General features: G+C 42.7%; 1 long non-coding RNA gene across 1 annotated transcript in view; it reads left to right on the top strand.

Moving 5' to 3' along the window:
- Positions 1-4,381: 4,381 nt before the first annotated feature.
- LOC140465718 (uncharacterized) overlaps positions 4,382-21,588 on the top strand; it is a 149,029-nt gene continuing 131,822 nt past the window's right edge. The window contains exon 1 of the long non-coding RNA XR_011955152.1: positions 4,382-4,453. This is a non-coding gene — a long non-coding RNA (uncharacterized lncRNA). The remainder of the gene's footprint in view (positions 4,454-21,588) is intronic.

Consider the following 21,588-nt stretch of genomic DNA (forward strand, 5'->3'; position numbering starts at 1 on the left):
CAGTTACATAAAGCAAGAACCTCTCCATCTAGTCACTGTTCAAAAGCCAGCCCTAGCAGGGTCTACAGCACAGCAAGCAATTATCGCCGTATGTTTGATTTCTAGAAAGCCTTGCTTTGAAAAAAATGTCTCTCATGCCTCTAAAGAAAATACACCAGTTATATTTGCAAAGCTTGAAAAAAAAATCATTTTTGACAATCCTTCAAAGTTTAAGTCCTCCAAGCAATATTAAGCATAAAGTGTCTCTATAATACTCTCAACTCCTCTGCCAATACAATCACTTCAAGGAGCTCCATTAACTTCACACGTTTCTTGCTTGTTGTGAAAAGTGTTGTGCTTGGATTAGTGAGTTCCTGACTAGTTATAAAATGCTCTGCTGCTGAACTCAATCTTACTTTTAGGTTGCTTTTTAACTGTGTTTCTTTATTACATCAGCTCAAAGACTTATTTACGCAGACGAAAGAAAAATCAATTTTGATGGCATTAAGTGAAATATTATTGATGTAAAGCTGTCTTTTGTTAACTGTGCTTGAATCTTTATTGATTTTCTTACTTACAACGCATCTTAATTATTATAGATGATACAAATCACCAGAGAGGCGACAGGTGTTTTAATTTTAATTTTATGCATCATTATTGTAATATGCACGCTGGTGACAAAATAAATCATGAAGTTAACGTTGAAAAATACAATTCTTGAATGTCAGAATTGCATTCCCTAAATAAAATGAGTCTGGCTTTGCTGTTCCTGTTCCTACATTGTCGGTTAACACCTCGAGGGTCAAACATTGTAAATTGCATAATCATTTTCATTTGATGCAGAATGATATACAAAGCAATACCCTGCCTCAGTGGGGTCAGTTTTAAATTTGCTGTCCAGTTGTACATTAGTTAGTGTATACCAGTCAGAATAGGGCACTAATTTCAATCACAGGCCCTTTGTATAATGGTCAGTTTATCTCAATGCCAGTTTCACATCCTGTGGCTAGTTTAAAAATCTACCCCATTTTTTCATACATTTCTGCACTGCAGCAATATGCAGTGGCTCAGTGGTTAGCACTGCTGCCTCACAATGCAAGGGACCCGGCTTCAATTCCATCCTCTGGCAACTATCCTGTGTGGAGTTTGCATGTTATCCCTGTGTCTATGTGGGTTTCCTCTGGGTGCTCTGGTTACCTCCCACAGTCAAAAGATGTGCAGGTCAGGTGGATTGGCCTTGCTAAATTGCCCATAGTGTTCAAGGATGTATAGGTTAGTTGCGCTAGCCATGGGAAATATAGGGTTACAGGGAAAGGGCTGAGAGATGGGTCTGGGTGTGATGTGCTTCAGAGGGTCAGTGTGGACTTGTTGGGCTGAATGGCCTGTTTCCACACAATATAGATTCTGTGATAGATTAACGGAAGGTATGAGGTGGAAAGTGGGCAATGGGGAATCAGTGGTCCCCATTCTGGATTTGTTCCAGTTAACTTGTTCAGAGATGATATTATGCACAAACACAGAAATTGCTGGAGAAACTCAGCATCTGTGGGGAGAAAACAGAGTTAACCATTTGAGTCTGGTGTTGAGTTTCCCCAGTAATTTCTGTTTTTGTTTCAATTCTCCAGCACATACAGTTCTTTGTATATTTTGGTGTTACGACACAGATCTGAAGCAGGTGGGGCTTAAGCTAGGCCTCCTAGCTCAGAGTTAGGGGCATTAGGGGAGGCAGTGGCATAGTGGTTCTTATGGCTAGACAATTAATTCAGAAACCCAAGTAATATTTAAAAATCTGGAATTAAGAATCTAATGATGACCATGAAACCATCTTTGATTGTCATTAAAATACCCATCTGGTTGATTAATGTTGTCCCTACCCAGTCTAGTTTACATGTGACTCCAGACCCACAGACTCTTAACTACCCTCTGGTCAATTAGAGATGGGCAATAAACACCGTGTCAGCCATGAATGAATTTTTAAAAAAAGCTTATTGCACCCAAAACCTTGATCCTGCTCTCCATGTTCCATCTGATTCTCATTACTGTTGATGCTCTATCACTAGGTGTTCTGCTATATTTCGATTGCAATGTCAATACTCAAGAACTTTCTGATGAGGAACTGCATATTCATTAAGGATCTTCACCATGTTTGTCATCAACCTTGATATGTGGTAGAATGCTGTAAGGGTGTTGTATATTAACGCAGTTGATGTTGCATTACTATAAGATAGGTGCGTGCAAGCAGCATTTCCCCAAACTATGATTCTTGAAACAGAGGGGAGAAAATATGAGATGCATACAGATTAATAAGTAATTTATTCTCTCAAGCTGGCCTCAGCATTCAGTAAGATCATGACTGATCTAATTGTGACCTCAATTCCAATTTCCCATCTACCCTACCCTCAGATCTGAAGAAGAATCACCTCAGACTTGAAATGTTAACTCTGTTTCTGTCTTCACAGATGCTGCTAGATGTGCTTAGTTTCCTGAATACTTCCTCTTTGTATTTCAGATTTCCAGCATCTGCAGTACTTTGCTTTTTATCTTAAGGAGATGAGATGAAAATGTTAACTCGGAATTTGAATGTCGCTGCCATGGGAGGTAGCTAAGTCCGAAAGTTTAGCTGCAAATTTATAAGAAACTAGACAACTACGTGAGAATAAAAGGAATGGAAAGGTAGATTGGAAGGCTGGGGTGTGATAAATGGAGTGGAAGATATTCAGGCTATAAACAGCATAGTCTAGTTTTGTCAAATGGCCTATTTCTGTGAACTATATTCAATGTAATTCTGTACAATTTGCATTTATAAAATACCAGTGAAGTATCTTTGAGTTACCAGATAGATATTTTAGGTTATGTATTGACAAGGACATTGACTTTTTTTCTGAATTTGTCTTTGGAATCTTTTGCATTCACCTGAGAAGGATCAGGGGCTACTTGTTTTAATGCCTCACTCCACACGTGTCCCAGGCTCTCTGGTAGCCACTCTGATTTCACTAATGACGCTCCTATGAAGAGCTAGTGTGGATCTGATGGGCTGAGTGACCTTTTTTTCTGAGATTCTTTGTGAATCTTCTGAGATAGTGCTCCATTGCATATCCTTTGAAAGGTATTTGCCAGGGTGACCAGATCATTCAGTGTTCTGGATCATTTGGTTTGAGCGTATCATTTATTGAACCATCCTCCACAATTAGGACCAAAACAAGGACAGAAATTAAATAAATCTCAGCATCTACAATTCCTGATTAACTCTTAATTTCATGGATTGTGAAACATTCTGACTCCCTTGTTGACCATTCCGTATGAGGCTTTGCTATCAATTTAGAAGCTGAATCTAAGAGTTTTGTCCTGCTTGCCAATCTTGCTGGCTTAACTCAGAATGTAAAAACGTGTATACAGTATGAACAATTCCAGCCAGGTACCATACAGGATTTGTAGAACCTCTGACTGGAAGAAGGAATTTATTTTATCATGCAGAAATTTGGACGAGGGATTAAAGTTCATAGATTTTGCTTTTGCTCAGAGGTAGCAATCTTACTTTTGTTTCAAAAGATCATGGGCCCATTTCAGTTTATAATCCAGGTTGTCACTTCAGTGCAATACCTTGGGAGTGCGACACTGATGGAAGTTGTGACGATGCTGTGGCTTTAAGAGGTTATTTTGTCCTTTTTCTTTGAAGAGAGGTTTTAAAGCAGGGGTACAGAGCAGTCTATCAGAACCACTAGACTAAGCAGATTTTGAGGCCTTGGAGTTTTTATTCAAGTTGGAAGAATAGAAGGATCCTGAACAGAAGTGGTCAAACTTCCACAGACGTTTAGTTTTTAATTTTCAGCAGTTACTGTTGGGATCTTAAAAAAGTGGAAGATATTCTTTCTGTCTCTCAGTTACAGCCAAAATCTGGGTGTTCTCTGCCTACTATGGGAGTTGCATGTAAGATAATCAGTGTTCTGAATTTTCCTTTTGCCAAGGCTGTTTATGGGATGTTGTGATATCGGAACAGTTATTTAGTAATAGTTATTGAAAGAATTGAAATAATGCAATTCTATTGGAAAACTTAACAGAATAATAGATTCTGTTCTATTATTCTGTTAAGTTTTCCAATAGAATTACATTATTTCAATTCTTTCTTTCTTTTGTTATGTTTTAACCACAGTGGATGAATAAAGTGTATTTTGCTTTACATCTGGTAATCTGACCAATCGAATTGCATCTGGAATGCAACATCTTACATTTACTTTTAAAATTAGAAAACGTTGGGGTCTAGGCTGAATATTTTGAGGGGATTTGGTCTGGTCCACAACAGAGGTGCAGTCTTTTTAAAAAGGATAAATATTCTTTCATGGAATTTAGGCATCACTGGCAAGACCAGCCTTTGTTATTCATCCTTCATCTATTGTGTGTCTATTTTAGGACAGGAATCCGGGGACAGTTACTGGTTAATCACATTACTATGGATCTGGAGTTACATGTTGACCAGGTAAGAATAACAGATTTTTAGGATAACCATTGATGGTTTCAAGGTCTGACTGGCTTTCAGTTCCAGATCTTGTGAATGGAAATTTTAAATCAATTGACTTTATGGTGGACTTTGAACCCATTTCCCCAGATGATTCCACAGTGTAGAAACAGGCCCTTCAGCCCAACCAGTCCACACCAACCCTCCGAAGAGTAACCCACCCAGACTCATTTCCCTCCAACTAATGCACCTAACACTATGGGCAATTTAACATGACCAATTTTCCAGGCCTGCACATCTTTGGACTGTGGGAGGAAACCGGAGCATCCGGAGAAAACCCAAGGAGAATGTGCAACCTTCACACAGACAGTCGCCCGAGGCTGGAATTGAACCGGGGACCCTGGTGCTGTGAGGCAGCAGTACTAACCACTGTGCCACCATGCCACCCAGATGTTAACCTAATGCCAGTGTCATTGCCATTGCTTCATTTCCCCAGATTTTGGATGCAAAGGCCTCTCATTTCCATTGTTGGGTATAAAAGATCCAATGGTATAATTTTAAAGAAGAACAAGGAATAATGTTTGGAATCTGGCTAGTTTTTGTCCTTTTCAACTCTCTTAATTAATCTTCAGACACCTGTGGTATCTGTTCAGCTCTCAATTAATTTTCAAAATCAATAACAAAGGATTGTCTGGTCATTGTTGATTGTGGGAACTTGCTGTGTGCAAATTGACTGCGGCATTCCCCTACGTTACAATTGACAGCACTTCATTGTATGAACATAATGCACTGAACACGCCACATTAACATTGAAGCATCAGTTCTATCATAATAGAAGCATCTACAAATTTCTGCTCCACTCTGAAATTAATGTTGAGGAACTCCATGTGAGATGTGCAAATATCTATGAATCTCAACAATGTGGTAGCAGGTCATTCAGCCCACCAAATCCATGCCATCCCTCCAAACAGCATTGCACCCACCCACCCCATCCCTGTATTTCCATGGCCAATCCACCTAGCCTACACATTTGCGGACACTCTGGGGCAATTTAGCATGACCAATCCATCTAACTTGCAGATCTTTGGAGTGTGGGAGGAAACCAGAGCACATTCATACAGACACAGAGAACATCCAAACTCCACACGCGCACACAGTGCCCGAGCGTGGAATTGAACCCAGGCGCCTGGTGCTGTGAGGCAGCAGCGCTAACCACTGAGCCACATAACTGCCTGTAATTTTGGTATGTTCAGGTAGCATCCTATTAATTACTTCGACTGGGTGTTAGGATACTTGGTCTAAGTGCGTTGATGCCCCCTATTAAATGAGTGGACAGAAGGCTATCACAGTGAATTTTTTAAATGTTTGCTCACTAATATTACACACTGCTGGCATTTTTCTTGGAAGGGTGCAGTTTACACAGTGCAGATTGCGTGCTGTCAGTTTCAGCACAAGGCAGCTCTCCAAGCTGGGGCCAGCACCTGAAATAGAAATGTAGATGAAAGATGTCATTTGTAATGTTATAGCATTCTGTGAAGCTTGCTTGAATTAAGAAGGACAAAGCTATCTTAAATGAACCCTACTCTAAGCACGTGCAATACCTGGCAACCTCCGTAGGGGAAACTGTAACTATTAATATCACTGACAGTTTGAATATGGGCCTAAAGGAAGGTTATTTCTGTCACCCTCATCATTCGCAAAGAAATTGTCCTTTGTTAAATTAAACATCACGGTCACCTTTAGTTTTATGAGAATAATATACTTCCATACTGTATGGTGCAGTTTTTTATGTCAAAAGCTTCCACAAGGACTATTGTATACACCGGCATCTTTTCAACTCTCTTAATTAACTTTCAGAACCAGTCGCACGCAAATGCAATTAATTTTTAATTGTCAATGATCTGGCATCTTTGTGGAGACTCAAGGAGAGCAGTGCTATTTTTCCTGATTCTGAAGTCACCCTTCACCAATTCTAGTTAAATCACAAAAAGAAATGATGGAATCCACCTTAAATCCCTAGTGAAGCATGAATGTTCGGACCAACATGATGTCGCTCTATTGTGGTGCACTGACTCACAAGTTCAATCTACACAGTCAATTGGACTTAAAAGCATGTTAGAGAAATCTGAAGTGGCTAACGGGGAATTATTGACAGATTCTTTCAGACCCTTATTAAGGGTTGGGGAGAATGTTCAATAGAACGCTGTGTCGGTGGGATTGTGGCATTATTCAATCTATTGTGGAACTGTTAGACTCTGTAGTTGGGGAAAACTGTAATTGATCTGAACAAAGGCAGCAGTGTGAGCATTCTATTAGAATATATGGAGCGCGGATTGGAACTGAAGTACAAACAAAAGTCAACTATAGTTCTTGTTCCTGCTCACTCTTTGCTGGAAGCTACACATGAGCAAAGTTCAGGATAAGATTAGGCTGTATTGGCCAAATAACATCTTTGGATCCTTCATTCCAGCTTGTATGGAGGAATATCCACTTCATTTTTTGGCACGGTGGCTCAGTGGTTAGCACTGCTCCCACACAGCATCAGGGACCCGGGTTCAATTCCATCCTCAGGCGACTGTCTGTGTGGAGTTTGCACTTTCTCCCCCTGTCTTTGTGGTTTTTCTCTGGGTGCTCTGGCTTCCTCCCACAGTCCAAAGGGTGGATTGGCCATGATAAATTGCCCATAGTGTTCAGGCTAGGTGGGTTAGTCATACTAAATTATCCATAGTATTCAGGGATGTGTAGGCTAGGTGGATTGCCCATGGGAAATTCCTGATGAAGGGCTTTTGCCCGAAATGTCGATTTTCCTGCTCCTCGGATGCTGCCTGACTTATTGTCCTTTTCCAGCACCACTCTAATCTTGACTCTAATCTCCAGCATCTGCAGTACCTACTTCTGACCATGGGAAATGTAGAGTTATGGGGTGGGGGTTGGGGGTTGGGTTTGTTTGGGATGCTGTTCAGAGGGGCTAAATGGCCTGCTTTCACACTGTAGGGAATCTAATAAAGTAATAAAAGGTTTTGACATCAATGGCTGCCCATTCCCAGTTTCCCTTGGGAAGATGGCAGAGTCCGCTTCTTGAGCAGTATTGTTACTGAAGGAGTTCCAAGGTGTTGTCCCAGTGACAACAAAGGAATGGTGACATGTCCATGTCAGGATGGCATGGGTGACTCAGGAGCTGACAGTACACCCATGGATATTGTTCTACTTGTCAGAGGTCCCGGTTTTGACAGCATTTATGGAAGGGTTCTTGGCAGCATTCCATTATGCATCCTGCTGATAGTACTCACTACATGCATGCTGAGCTTCTTGTGGAGTGAATGTAAGCTGTAGGAGGGGGCTGATACTTCACTCTGGATACATTTTTATTCACCTGACAGAAACAGCTGTATGATATTGACTTTGGTGCACCCCACTCAATAAGATGTGTGACCACGAATTTGGTATGTCACGGAGATAAAGCCCAATTCAGAATGAGCCACTCGTTTTCTCTCCAAATCTTGCCCAGACCATGTCTTCAGGCTGTCTTCCACTGATGTCAATGATGGATGCCCTTACCTCTGACTCATCAACAGAGAAAGATGAATGGTTTTCAAAGGTTTCAATCAATAATGCAGTAACTAATTACTTCTGTTCAGAGGCTGTTTCTATCAATTATTACATGTTGTATATTAAACTCAGTTTGTGAAGTACCTGTCAGATATTTACAGATGTTTGGCTGCAGCTTAGTGCGGTTATTTGTCAGAGATAAAGGTTATCAGCTGCTGACAGGCTGTGCAACAGGCAGGAGAACTGAAGCTCAGTGTTGTTCAAGTGACAGGGGGTTGCTGGTGGGAAGTGTTGATTTATGGTGTCTTTGTTTATGGTGCCAACAAAATACAGATACAGTCAACAGTTAATAAGCAATATGACCCGACTGTCACTGTGTAGAGCACATTATTGATGAGAGTACGTAGTGCTGGACGTGACCTTGCATGCACTTCAATACACCAATGCCATCACTCCAAAACACCTTCACTTTTCCCTTCAAACTTTTACAGAACAGCATCTGCAGTGAAACAACAGGATGGCTGTCATGCTGTGTTGAAAATTGAAATTGAAATATTAAAGCTACACAGCAAGCTGGTGTAAGTAGAGGTGTAAATGTTTAAAATACAGTCACAGTGTGAGTACCAAACCTGTGATGGTTAGATCAGACTGCAAACAACACACTGAACAAATTTCATGACATGTCCAAACTGTGACAAGCAAACTAAAGCTTCAAGGTGCACCCAAGCTCCTCAGAGTTAAAAACCACACAGCACCAGGTTATAGTCCAACAGGTTTAATTGGAAGCACTAGTTTTTGGATCACTGCACCTTCATCAGGTAATTGTGAACTGATGAAGGAGCAGCGCTCTGAAAGCTAGTGCTTCCAATTAAACCTGTTGGACTATAACCTGGTGCTGTGTGGTTTTTAAGGAGAAAGTGAGGACTGCAGATGCTGGAGATCAGAGCTGAAAATGTGTTGCTGGAAAAGCGCAGCAGGTCAGGCAGCATCCAAGGAGCAGGAGAATCGACGTTTCGGGCATAAGCCCTTCTTCAGGGTGGTCAGTTTACTGTATGGTGCTGTCCCATCTCAGTCTCATACCGCTTGTATCAGCAGCCTCCATGACAAACACACTGTATCAACAAATGGCTAGTACCAACTACTGGTCTGGACAAAACCATCCTCACTCAAGGGAGTTATAGTTGCAAAATCTACAGAATTCACCTCTGCTCTATTTAATATACCATTAATTCACAGCTATACTCGATCCTATAGTCTCAGAATCATTTAGTAATTGGTTATGAAAGTACGCTTATTTTCAGACACTAGCCAACTGCTGGGCTTTTGCAGGATGTTATCATATATGGCTACAAGTTGGGTTATTATAGAACGTTATCATAAACCCTTCATCTCTGGCACAAGTTGGAATACTAGAAAGTAATTAAATGTCAGGTTAATTATTTTTATTATACACTTCTGTATTGATAATAACTCATGGGTAAAAGACTCATCGAGAAGTTGCAAACATGTTATCTTGACAGTTTATGCTAGCCTCATCAAGACCACACTGTTGCGATTCAAACATTACATCCTGTTGTGTCTGTTATAGGTTTAAATGATTAGGACAAGGGTGGGTCCCACATGTCATCAGGTTGTATGTGCAATCTGTTGACTCAAGATTCATCAGTGGGAAGATTAGCTGCAACCATTAATAGTTTTTTTATTCACTATGGGACATGGATATCTCTTGCTGGCCAGCATTTTATTGTCCATCTCTAGTTGTCCTTGAGAAGGTGGTGGTGAGCTGCCTTCTTGAACCACTGCTTAACATTGATGCCCTTAGGAAGGGGATTCCAGGATTTTGACCCAGCAACAGTGAAGGAACAGCAATCTATTTCCAAAAGAGGATGGTGAGTGGCTTGGTGGGAGACTTGTAGGTGGTAGCATCCCCATGTAGCTGCTGCCCTTGTCCTTCTGGATGGAAGTGGGTGTGTGTTTGGAAGGTGCTGTCTGAGGATCTTGATTTGGAGATGTCGGTGTTGAACTGGGGTGTACAAAGTTAAAAACCACACAGCTGAAAATGTGTTGCTGGAAAAGCGCAGCAGGTCAGGCAGCATCCGAGGAGCAGGAAAATTGACGTTTCGGGATGGAGCCCTTCATCAGGAAGGGCTCCGGCCTGTAACACACTAGTCCAGTTCACCAGCTGGGTAACTTTCGTTGTGAGCAAAATGTCCTTATTGTAGCACTGCAGAGAAAAGTACTGGTGCACTCAAAGTGTACCATTAAAATCTGAAAGTGTACTGTAAGTGGATCAGAGATGGGCTACGATGACAAGGTGAAGCCCAAATACCCATGGGATGCATGAAGCTGCTGTATGGAGTGTATCCTGAAGGACCAGTGTCTGTGTGGGTTTCCTCCAGTTGCTCCGGTTTTCCTGCCATAGACCAAAGATGTGCAGGCTAGGTGGATTGGCTGTGTGAAATGCAGGTTATATGGACAGGGTATTGGGTGGATGCTCTTTGGAGGGTCGGTGTGAACCCAATGGGCCAAATGACCTGCTTCCACACTGTAGGGATTCTATGATTCTATTGGTGCTGGGTGTCCTACATGTCCTGAGGAGCGAACAGTGAGCTGGCATTACTAGATACTGGCATGGACTTCCATGTCAGGAATTGCCAATGTCTCGTTTCTATCTGGTAGACTGGGAGTTTGCATGTTAATGAGGTGAGATTATGTAGTTATGAGTAAAAATGATAAACCTTGTTAATAGACCTCTCATTGCTCATAGCGAAAACCTCATCTCGACGTCCAGGATCTGGTTACAGAATGTGACCTGTTGGTCTTGACATTGCGAAGTGCCTAACTGAACATCTCTCCCAATTTTCCCATGTTTCTCACCTTAGTCCGCATCATTCAGAGCCTGGGAAGATTCTGGGAAGGAGTCAAAAAAGAAAAAAATGGGACTATGGGACATTGCATTAATTGCCCGAATATATCATATGTCCCCAATATGGTTGTGCAATAAGGTGCCTGTGGATACAGTTTGTCATTTACTAGTGTTCCAAATACACTCCTGCTCTAGTAATCTCTTTTGAGACTGCTGCCAATGCAATTAGGAGTTATACTGGCGACTTTTTTCTGCTGACTTTTCTATTCCTACTTCCGAGTGTTTTAGAGGTGAGTCTGAATCACAGTCTCCACTTTTGCCCTTGAGAATCTGTATTAGCGTTTTGCACACTGTACAACTATTTACAGCATTTTATAGATCATACTTACAGGCTGCCAAATAATTAAAAATAACAAAAAAAAGTTTCATCAGCACTTGCAAAGATCTAGCAAAACACCATTAGCCAAGAAAGCAAAAGAAAGGAGTTAACCAATGAGACAGAATGTTTCACTTTGTGATGTTTTGTCCCTACTTTGCTAAGTGGCCATAATTCTGTGGGTTGTAATACATTGCAAATTTCAGGTTGTTACAAAGAACTGGACAAACACTAAAATGCTTTGAAATATAGTCACTATTGTATTGTAGCCAACAGGACAGACAATTTATGCACATCAAGATTACAAACCACAGTAATCTGTGATTGGAATGTACTGGTTTAATTGTGTTACTTGAAGGATAAGCGTTGGCTGGGGCACTTGGAGAATCGATGGGCTTAGCTTAGAATAGTGCTGTGGGATCTTTTATACTCAAAGGAAGTGACCAAAGTAGTTAGATGTTAGTGTACAAATCAAGAAACCCCAGGTTTGATCTCCACTCTGGGTAAAGATAGCCAATGGGAGTCAAGTCAGAAACAGAAGGTTCGACTATTCACAGAATCACACAAGTGTCACGGCACAAATGGAGGCCATTTGGCCCATTGTGCCTGCTTGTTAAGTGAGCATCATCACTCAGTACCAATCTCCTGCTTTTCCTCCATACCCTTGCACATTACTTTTATCCAAGTAATCATCTGATGCTCTCTTGGTATCACACCCCAACTTTGGAGAATTAAATCAAGCTAGATTACTGTTTCTTATTGCTAACGATTGTTGTGCTAATTGTATTGTTAAGGATGAATAGGTAAACAGTATTGATTGATATAAGTGTGAGAAGTTTATTAGAATTAGAATCTCTACAGTGTGGAAACAGGCCAATCGGCCCTACAAGTCCACACCGACCCTCCGAAGAGTAACCTACCCTGACCTATTCCCTCTACCCTATATTTACTCCTGACTAATGCACCTAGCGTCCACATCCCTGGACACTATGAGCAATTTAGCATGGCCAGTTCACCTAATCTGCACATCTTTGGACTGTGGGAGGAAACTGAAACAAATCCACACAGACATGGGAAGAATGTGCAAACTCCACACTGACAGTTGCCCGAGGCTGGAACTGAATCTGGGTCCCTGGCGCTGTGAGGCAGCAGTGCTAACCACTGAGCCGCAGTCCTGCCCAGTAGCTTGACTTATAAGAAGGGCCTGGGGTTCTTGTGGTGCAGTGGTAGTGTCCCTACCCCTGGACCAAGAGGCCTGGGTTGAACCCAGGCCTCTTGGTCCAGGGGTAGGGACACTACCACTGCACCACAAGAACCCCAGGCCCTTCTTATAAGTCAAGCTACTGGGCAGCACTGCTCCAGAGGCATGTAATAACATCTCTGAACAAGTTGATTAGGAAAATGGGTGAATAAAAAAAGAAGGTCCTGAAATGATTTAAGCAGCAGGTGGTTGAGGAAGTTCTTGGGTCTGACTGCCTACCCCTCCTAGAATTCCTACAGTGTTGGAGCAGGCCATTCAGCCCATCAAGTTCACGCTGACCCCAGCCCCAGCCCACGCCAGACCCCTACATTTCCCATGGCCAATCCACCTAACCTGCATATCTTTGGACTGTGAGAGGAAACCCACACAGATACGGGACAATGAGCAAACTCCATACAGACAGACAGTTGCCTGGGGCTGAAGTGCTAACCACTGAGCCATTGTCTGACCCCTGTGACTCTGTACATGCCCTGGTGTGAGAAACAACGTGGTATTTACTGATAGCACAGGGCTTAGCAATCAGTCAATGCTGGAGCAGGAGCTGAAGTACATTATCACACTTTAATTGCAATTTTGCAAATTGCTTTGAGATTCGACTTTTGTAACAGTGTCACTTTAAGAGGCTTCACCTTTTTTAATTTGGTTTCAACTGGGCTAACTGATATTTAAAGTATGAAAAGAGCATGAGAAAAATAAACATAATGTTGTTAGGCAGCAATGTGTTGGATGAGGAAAGAAAAAAGAAAAAAAAGACAGAAGAAAAAGAAATCAAAGAACATGAGATGGCAGGTGTGGGAGAGAGTTTTCGATCTATCTGCTCACCTTCCAGCATTCTGCCAGATCCTTTGGTTTCCTTGAAGAGGGAGAATATAGTGTCCATTAGCATGCTTAAGGCCTTTTATGCCCAGTGGGCATCGTGGGCGCTAATGTGCATCATCTCTCCCACAACTTCTCAATTTAAATTTTAAAGTTCTATTTGAATTTTTGACTTTCTTGCAATGCCCCTTAACTGTTAACTATGAATTTGCTTTAATTGGTTTAACTTAAATTTGGATTCCAAAAGAGTATGGAAAGGGGTTTGTGGCACAGTGGTAGTGTCCCTGACTCTGAGCTGGGAGAGCTTGGTTCAGCTCCTGAGGTCTGTAATAAAATCTCCGAACAGGCTGATTGGAAAATCGCTCCAAAAAAGGGGAGTTTATAGATCCAGGCAGAGGCTGGTTGTTCGACCTGACTGTCTGGTCCTCAGTCAGGACCTGTACCCACATCCAGTTGCCCCTGGAGAGGGAGCATGCACTGTCAAATGGAACACTTGGAGACTTCTTGACCAGTGATTGGCACAGGAGCTTATGGGCACCTTCTGACCCCAGGTCTGTTCTTTTAGTCCAGTTTAAGTTTCCTGGTGGGTGTTGTTTTTGTTTTAGTGCCCCCTTGAGAAGAGGCGTATGAAATGGTCCGGGGAAGTGAAGCTGGTGAAGGGGATCATTTAACCTGATGGCTTGCCTTTCTTCAGATGATATGTCCGTATCCAGGGGCCATTGGTGGGGGAGAATGTGTACTCTTCTGGGACACTTTTCTGTGACAGTGTGTACCACAGGGGCGGGAGTGTATTAACTCTCAACAAGGTTTACATTTACTTAAAAATGTGTTGCTGGAAAAGCACAGCAGGTCAGGCAGCATGACCTGCTGCGCTTTTCCAGCAACACATTTTTAAGCTCTGATCTCCAGCATCTGTAGTCCTCACTTTCTCAAGGTTTACATTTACTAAGTTTTCTTTAATTTTTTGGTTTTAGTTACAGGGATTCTTTACGGGGCTATTGATTAATTAAACAAATAATGTAGAAAGGGACTGTGGGGACCTTGGGGTATTGGCTGGTGTCATAGAGTCATAGAGATGTACAGCACGAAAACAGACCCTTTGGTCCAACTCATCCATGCTGACCAGATATCCCAACCTTCTCTAGTCCCACTTGCCAGCCCCCGACCCATACCCCTCCAAACCCTTCCAATTCATCTACCCATCTAGATGTCTTTTAAATATTGCAATTGTACCAACCTCCACCACTTCCTCTGGCAGCTCATTCCATACACGCACGAAAACATCTATTATCAAGAACCTATTATTACCTTTGTCTGATATGAAACTATCACCATCTGCCTTTGACCCAGTTAATATTGTGAGCTGCAAAAACTTGTACATGTGAATGTGTAACTGTGCCGACAGTCACACACTCTCGGATAGTGGGTGAGGATCGCAATTGGCTGCTGTGCCTTTAGCCACCAGGGTCTAAATCTCTTGAGCTCCTTTTAGAACTCCCTGCCTGGCTGTCTTCCTTAAAACAAACCTCTTTGATCTGGTTTTTTAGTTTCCTGTCCTAATGTCTCATTCAGTCATGATTTATAAACTCCTGCAGGATGTAACATTACTCTTTTAGGTGCGACACGCAAAATGCATTGCAGTTTTCTCTTGAGAATGGTGACTTATGAAAAGTCGTTAAAAGTTTGATGGAATGGTTGTAGACAGCATGTTTCCCCTTGTGGAGAAGAACATAAGCAGAGGCTGTCAATATAAAATGGTCAAGAAGAAATCCAATAGGAAGAATGTGAAGAAACATCTTCACTCGGTAAGTAGTCGTGAGAATGTGCACTTGTGGTGTCAAGGCACATGAGGCAATGTGGCAAGTGCTGGAAACTGGATGAAAATAGTTAGGTGGTTGTTTTGACTGGTGCAGACTCGATGGGCCAAAGGGCCTTTCTTATGCTGTAGTCTTCACTGACTCAAGGGTAGTGTTATAGAACAGAGACCTAGGTGAAAAGGTACATAAATCTTTGAAATTTGCATCACACATAGGTTAATTTTTCCCTACAGTGTGGAAACTGGACCTTCAGCCCAATCAGTCCACACTGACCCTCCAGAGAGCAGCCCACCCAGACCCATTTCCCTCTGACTAATACACCTAACACAATGGTCAATTTAGCAATTTAGTGCGGCATGGTGGCACAGTGGTTAGCACTGCTGCCTCACAGCGCGAGAGACCTGGGTTCAATTCTCGCCTCAGGCGACTGACTGTGTGGAGTTTGCACATTCTCCCCGTGTCTGCCTGGGTTTCCTCCAGGTGCTCCGGTTTCCTCCCACAGTCCAAAGATGTGCAGGGTCAGGTGAATTGGCCATACTAAATTGCCCGTAGTGTTAGGTAAGGGGTAAATGTAGGGGAATGGGTGGGCTGCGCTTCGGCGGGGCGGTGTGGACTTGTTGGGCCGAAGGGCCTGTTTCCACACTGTAAGTAATCTAATCAATTCACATGGCCTGCACATCTTTAGACTGTGGGAGGAAACCCATGCAGACACAGAGAAAATGTGCAAACTCCACACAGACAGTCACCGAGGCTTGAATCAAACCTGGAACCCTGGTGCTGTGAGGCAGCAGTGCTAACCACTGAGCCACCACGCCACCCACTTGCCTTTGTTGCTCAGACCTTTGAGTATAGGAGTTGGGACATCATGTTGAGGTTGTTCAGGACGTTGGTGAAGCCTTTTATGGAATACTGTGTGCAGTTCTGGTTGCCCTGTTATAGGAAGGATATTATTAAGCTGGAGAGGGTTCAGAAAAGATTTATCAAGACTTTGCCAGGAATGAAAGGTGTGAGTTATAACAGTGGATAGGCTGGGACTTTTTTCACTGGAGCGTAGGAGGTTGAGGGGTGCCCTTATAGAGGTTTTTAAAATCATGAGGGATATAGATAAAGTGAACAGCAAGTGTCTTTTCTTTAAGGTGAGGGATTTCAAGACTAGGGGTCATATTTTAAAGTGAGATGAGAAAGATATGGGGGCAACATTTTTTACACAGGAAATGGTTCATGTGTGGAAAGAAATTCCAGTGAAAGTGATGGATGCATGTGCAGTTACAATGTTTAAAAGACATTTAGATACATTCATGAATAAGAATGGTTTGGAAGGACATGGGTGCCAAGGGCAGGCTGGTGGGACTAATTTAGTTTGGGATTACAGTCAATATGGATTGGTTGGACTGAAAGGTCTGTTTCTGTCAGAGCAGGGAATTTGATTCACTGTGGGGTGATTGAACAGAATGGTGTAGATGTATAGAATTGGAGGTTAGATGAGCACTTAAGGGAGTGGAGGGTTATGGTTGACTTAGATGAGGAAATTCAAACTGAGTGTAAATGCCAGCATGAAATCATTGAGCCGTTTCTGTGCCACTGCTCAGGGAGATGGTGGCATAGTGGTAATATCACTGGATTAGTAGTCCCAGATTAATGCCCTGGGTTGATGGATTCAAAACCCACTACAGCAGTTGGTGGGATTTAAGGGTGACTGGTAAAATCTGGAATTAAAAGCTAGTTTTGATAGTGGGGACTGCGAAACTTACATCAATTATTGTTTTAAAAGCAAACCAATCTAGTTCACTAATGCTTTTTAGGGAAGGAAATCTGAGGAAGAACGCCTCATCTTCCACCTCGGAACACTTCAACCCCAGGGCATCATGTGGACTTCAACAGTTTCCTCATTTCCCCTTCCCCCACCTCACCCTAGTTCCAAACTTCCAGCTCAGTTCTGTCCCCATGACTTGTCCTACCTCCCTATCTTCTTTTCCACCTATCCACTCCACCCTCCTCCCTGACCTATCACCTTCATCCCCTCCCCCACTCACCTATTGTACTCTGTGCTACTTTCTCCCCACTCCCACCCTCCTCTAGCTTATTTCTCCACCCTTCAGGCACTCTGCCTGTATTCCTGATGAAGGGCTTTTGCCCGAAACGTTGATTTTACTGCTCCTCGGATGCTGCCTGAACTGCTGTGCTCTTCCAGCACCACTAATCCAGAATCTGCCATCATTACCTGCTCTGGTCTACATGTGACTCCAGGTCAAATCACATCGTTGACTGCTCTCTAAAATGAAAAGCTGTGGCATAAGACAACATATCTTAGGCAGAATTAGGTACAAGTATCAGTACAAATGGCTTAACAGTCACTCCGTTCAAGAGCATTTTGGGAGAGGCATCAAATGTCCACATCCCATGAAATAATTCAAATAAATTTCCATTATAATCCTTCTGTGATTGCTAAGCATGCTAACGCTAACCCATATATAAGGAATAAACATTTGGATGAGCTACCAGAGTCATTGAGTCAAACAGCATGGAAACAGGCCTTTCTGGCCCAACTCGTCTATTCTGACCAAGGTTCCTAAAATGAACTAGTCCCACTTGCCTGCGTTTGTCCCATATTCCTGTAAATCTTTCCTATCCATGTACCTGTCCAAATGTCTTTTAAATGTTGTAATTGTACCAGCCTCTACCATTTCCTCTGGCAGCTGGTCGCATGCACAAACCGCCCTCTGTGTGGAAAATGTTGACCCTGACGTCCTTTTTAAATCTTTCCTTCTCACCTTACCCTATGGCCTCTAGTTGTGGACTCCCTATCCTGAGGAAAAGACCTTGGCTGTTCATCTTATCAATGCCCCTAATGTTTTTGTAAAGCTCTAGAAGGTCACCTCTCAGCCTCCGACGCTCCATGGAAAGCAATTCCAGCCTGTTATCCATCAAAGTATAGCAGAGAGGTCGGTGGATCTGGAGGGAGGTTAGTGATGTTAGGGTTAGAGTGGGGCTTAGGAGAGGAAACAAATAATTAATTAATTGTGGTAGAAAACGTCAGTAAGAAAGATATGGAAATCTGCAGTTTTAACAATCAGCAGTGCCTTGATGGCACGATCATGCCTGTGTGTTCACTGACCCAGTGCTCTATGACGCTGATTGTTTAGATGTTGCCCATTATTGTTTATTCCCCATGGCTGTGATCTCTGAGTTCCTGCATTTTGTCAGGTGGTGCCTGTTCCAGTCTCTAACCTAAAGAGCGTACAAACACAAAGCACTGTTTGTCAAAAACAGAATCTGCTAAACTGATCCTACCCTTCCCCTAAACACCTTGCTGACAGCCACCGTCCATACTTTGAATCAGCAGCAGTTTCTTTTCTTTATGAAAGCAGAAGGTTTTCTTCTGTTACTCCCCTTTTTTTTCCTTCGCTCGACTCTTTTGGGAATTTTCTGTTTTTAGACTCTGCTCCAGCTGTGTGATAATTCACAACTGCTTGTACCTGGCACATCGACAAGCACTGTACAGCATGGGGAATTTCACTCCTGGCTCTATCAGCTACTGAGGCCCAGCAGAGATTGGTGTGAAATTGAAACTGTCAAAGCAGACAGAGGTCTACATCAGACAGCGCAGCTTACACTAGCCGTCAGGAAGGCCTGACTGGTATACATTTCATGGAATTCTTTTGAAATTGTTTTTGTTGGAAGCTTATTATCTCCCTGACACTGCACAATATGAAAGCGAAAGCGTCCTTTTGATGAAGTTCAAACCTCTTTCATCAGGGCCCAACTACAACTGCATCTAATTTGGAATAATGTTCCTTTTCCTCACCACCTTATTCACCCCTGTTTGGTCACTGTGCCCTGTTCAACTAATAAAGTGACTGTTGTGAGAGCAATTTGTACCATTGTGGAGTGAGATCTCTGCACTCATGCTTACTTTAAGGTTCCCTACAGTGTGGAAACAGGCCCTTCGGCCCAACAAGTCTACACCGACCCTTCGAAGGGCAATCCACCCAGACCCCTGCACCTAACAATACGGGCAATTTAGCATGGCCAATTCACCTAACTTGCACGTCTTTGGACTGTGGGAGGAAACTGGAGCACCCGGAAGAAACCCACGCAGACACAGGGAGAACGTGCAAACTCCACACAGTTGCCCGAGGCTGGGCTTGAACCCAGGTCCCCGGCGCTGTGAAGCAACAGTGCTAACCACTGAGCCACCATGCTGCCCTTATTAATCCAATGGAGCTGAAGATGGATTTGCAGCCATCATCCTGTTCATTTAGTGTGGTCAAGGAAAATCTAATGGAGATGAGAAGATGCTATTGTCTTAAACAAGATGTAGCTTATTGTGTGATATTGGTGGAAGGTGATGATGTAGTGGTATTACCAGATACCCAGGTAATATTCCAGGGACCATGTGGATGGTGGAATTTGGATCCAATAATTTTCAATAAATCTGGAACTAAGATGACTATGAATCAATCATCAGGAAAAACCCACCTGGTTTACTAGTGTCCTTAAGGGAAGGAAACTGGCATCCTTATCTAGTCTACATGTGACTCCAGACCCACAGCAATGTCATTGATTTTTAACTTATTGCTCTTAGCTGATGGGCAATCAATGCTGGCATAGCAATTGATACCCTCATCCCATGAATGTGGAAAAGCGTTACATGAACGTGATAAAGATTATTACAGAGTCAACGAAGAAGCCCTGACCAGTTGATATTACTCCTTTGTGATCCAAAGCAGTCCCCCCACCAAACCCCATACGACACTGTCATAGTGGATGGTGCTTCAGGTATTCCTCAGCGTTAACTCTTGCACAACACTTACAGATGAGTATTGCTGAAAATAGATGCATTTTGTTTTGCACGCATTACAATTTGTAACATATACCAATGTAAACAAAAAACAAACACTCCTCCGTGAAGGGAGTGCTGATTGGTAATGTAATGTTAAAAGATTAACTGGGGCTATCTCTCTGGACATTACTGAAATATTAAAGGGTTAAACTGCACTGAGTGAACATTCTGGAAGTTGGTGGGGGTGACACTCAGGCCAGAATTCCTATGATCCCTACTCCATTTAGACAGTCATTTGTTACTACTCCCCCTGCTTTTATCAAATTAAGCTATCATCCAGTGCCTTCCATTCAGAAAACTTTCATAGCCATTCCCCAAAGATAGGTATATCACTCCTCCATTGTCTTGGGGAATCACTGAGTCAGGAAATCATTTGCATATCAATTCTCCAGGATTAGAGCATTTACATTTACATTATCTCGGAGGATGACCTCATCCTACCATTATACCTGGGGTAACATGTGACTGTGAGGGAGTGGCCAGTGTATCTGTAAGCATTACCAACTGACTTATATAAAGAGGATGTGTTCCCTTTGTTCAGGGCCTCTTTGACTTGACTTTGCATGCCTGCGAAGAGGGCCAAAGGGGGTCACCTAGCTTGTAGAAGCTTTAATAAACTTTAACTGTTTACAAAAGTTGTTGTGTGTGAATTGCATTTCGTGTGTGAAATCTCAGGAAAAGAGCCTAACAGTTAGCAAGCAGATTCTGATTGGTTAGCAAGCAGATTCTGATTGGTTAGCCAGCAGATTGAGTATTGCCATGGAGAATGAACCATTAGATGGTTACTGACAGTTAACTGCCAAGTCTTGATGACATTTTAAACCAGGCAGGTTGGTTCTGATTGGTCAGGCAGTTGCCTAGAGAAATGAACCAGAGAATAGCTAGCACTGTTTTGCTCCGTTCAAACAGGTGCAGCATATGATTAATGTAGCATAAACGTGTATTAATATAGACACTAGTGCACCACGCTTTAAGCCCAACTGACAATCTTAAAGTGGCTGTCAGCATAGTCCTTTGCAAATCGGAAGGTGAACTGTTTCACCAAGACCTATCTTCTCTCAACAATATTCAAGTTCCATGTAACCAAACAACAAGGTATTACCAGTGAGTTTACTTTATAGGTTTGGGAGGATGTTTGTGGTGGGGATGTAGTAGTGGGGTCCTATCTCTGGGTCAGAAACTCAGGGTTCAAGTCCCATACTAAAGTTTGTTGGCACCTTGTAATGTGGGCACACAGGTTGGTTCTCATTACAACACACCTGAAGACAACTAATAAGAATGGGAGAGTTTATTGGGTCAGCCAGTGTGCCAAAGGATAGGATACTCCTGTACTTTGCCCGTAAGCATTAATCAATCCGATGGAAGGCCATGACTAAATCCTAGAAATCAAGGCTGTGAGAAAAGATAGACAGACAGAGGCTATGACTAGGCTTTGAGCATGGGAATTAAAGTGATTGCAAATACTGGGTTGAATTTTTCAAGATGGGCAGGGTGGTCAAATGGTGGTGGAAGGCAGTGGGAGGGCAGCTCGATATGATCCCACACCCTATTGGTGAGGTATTTCAAAAGGAAGAAGAAGTAGTGGACCTAGAGAAGGGAAGTGTAGTGAGGCATCTCAGAGTGACACA

Source organism: Chiloscyllium punctatum, chromosome 42 (assembly GCF_047496795.1).
Source record: "Chiloscyllium punctatum isolate Juve2018m chromosome 42, sChiPun1.3, whole genome shotgun sequence".
NCBI classification, from domain to species: Eukaryota; Metazoa; Chordata; class Chondrichthyes; order Orectolobiformes; family Hemiscylliidae; genus Chiloscyllium; species Chiloscyllium punctatum.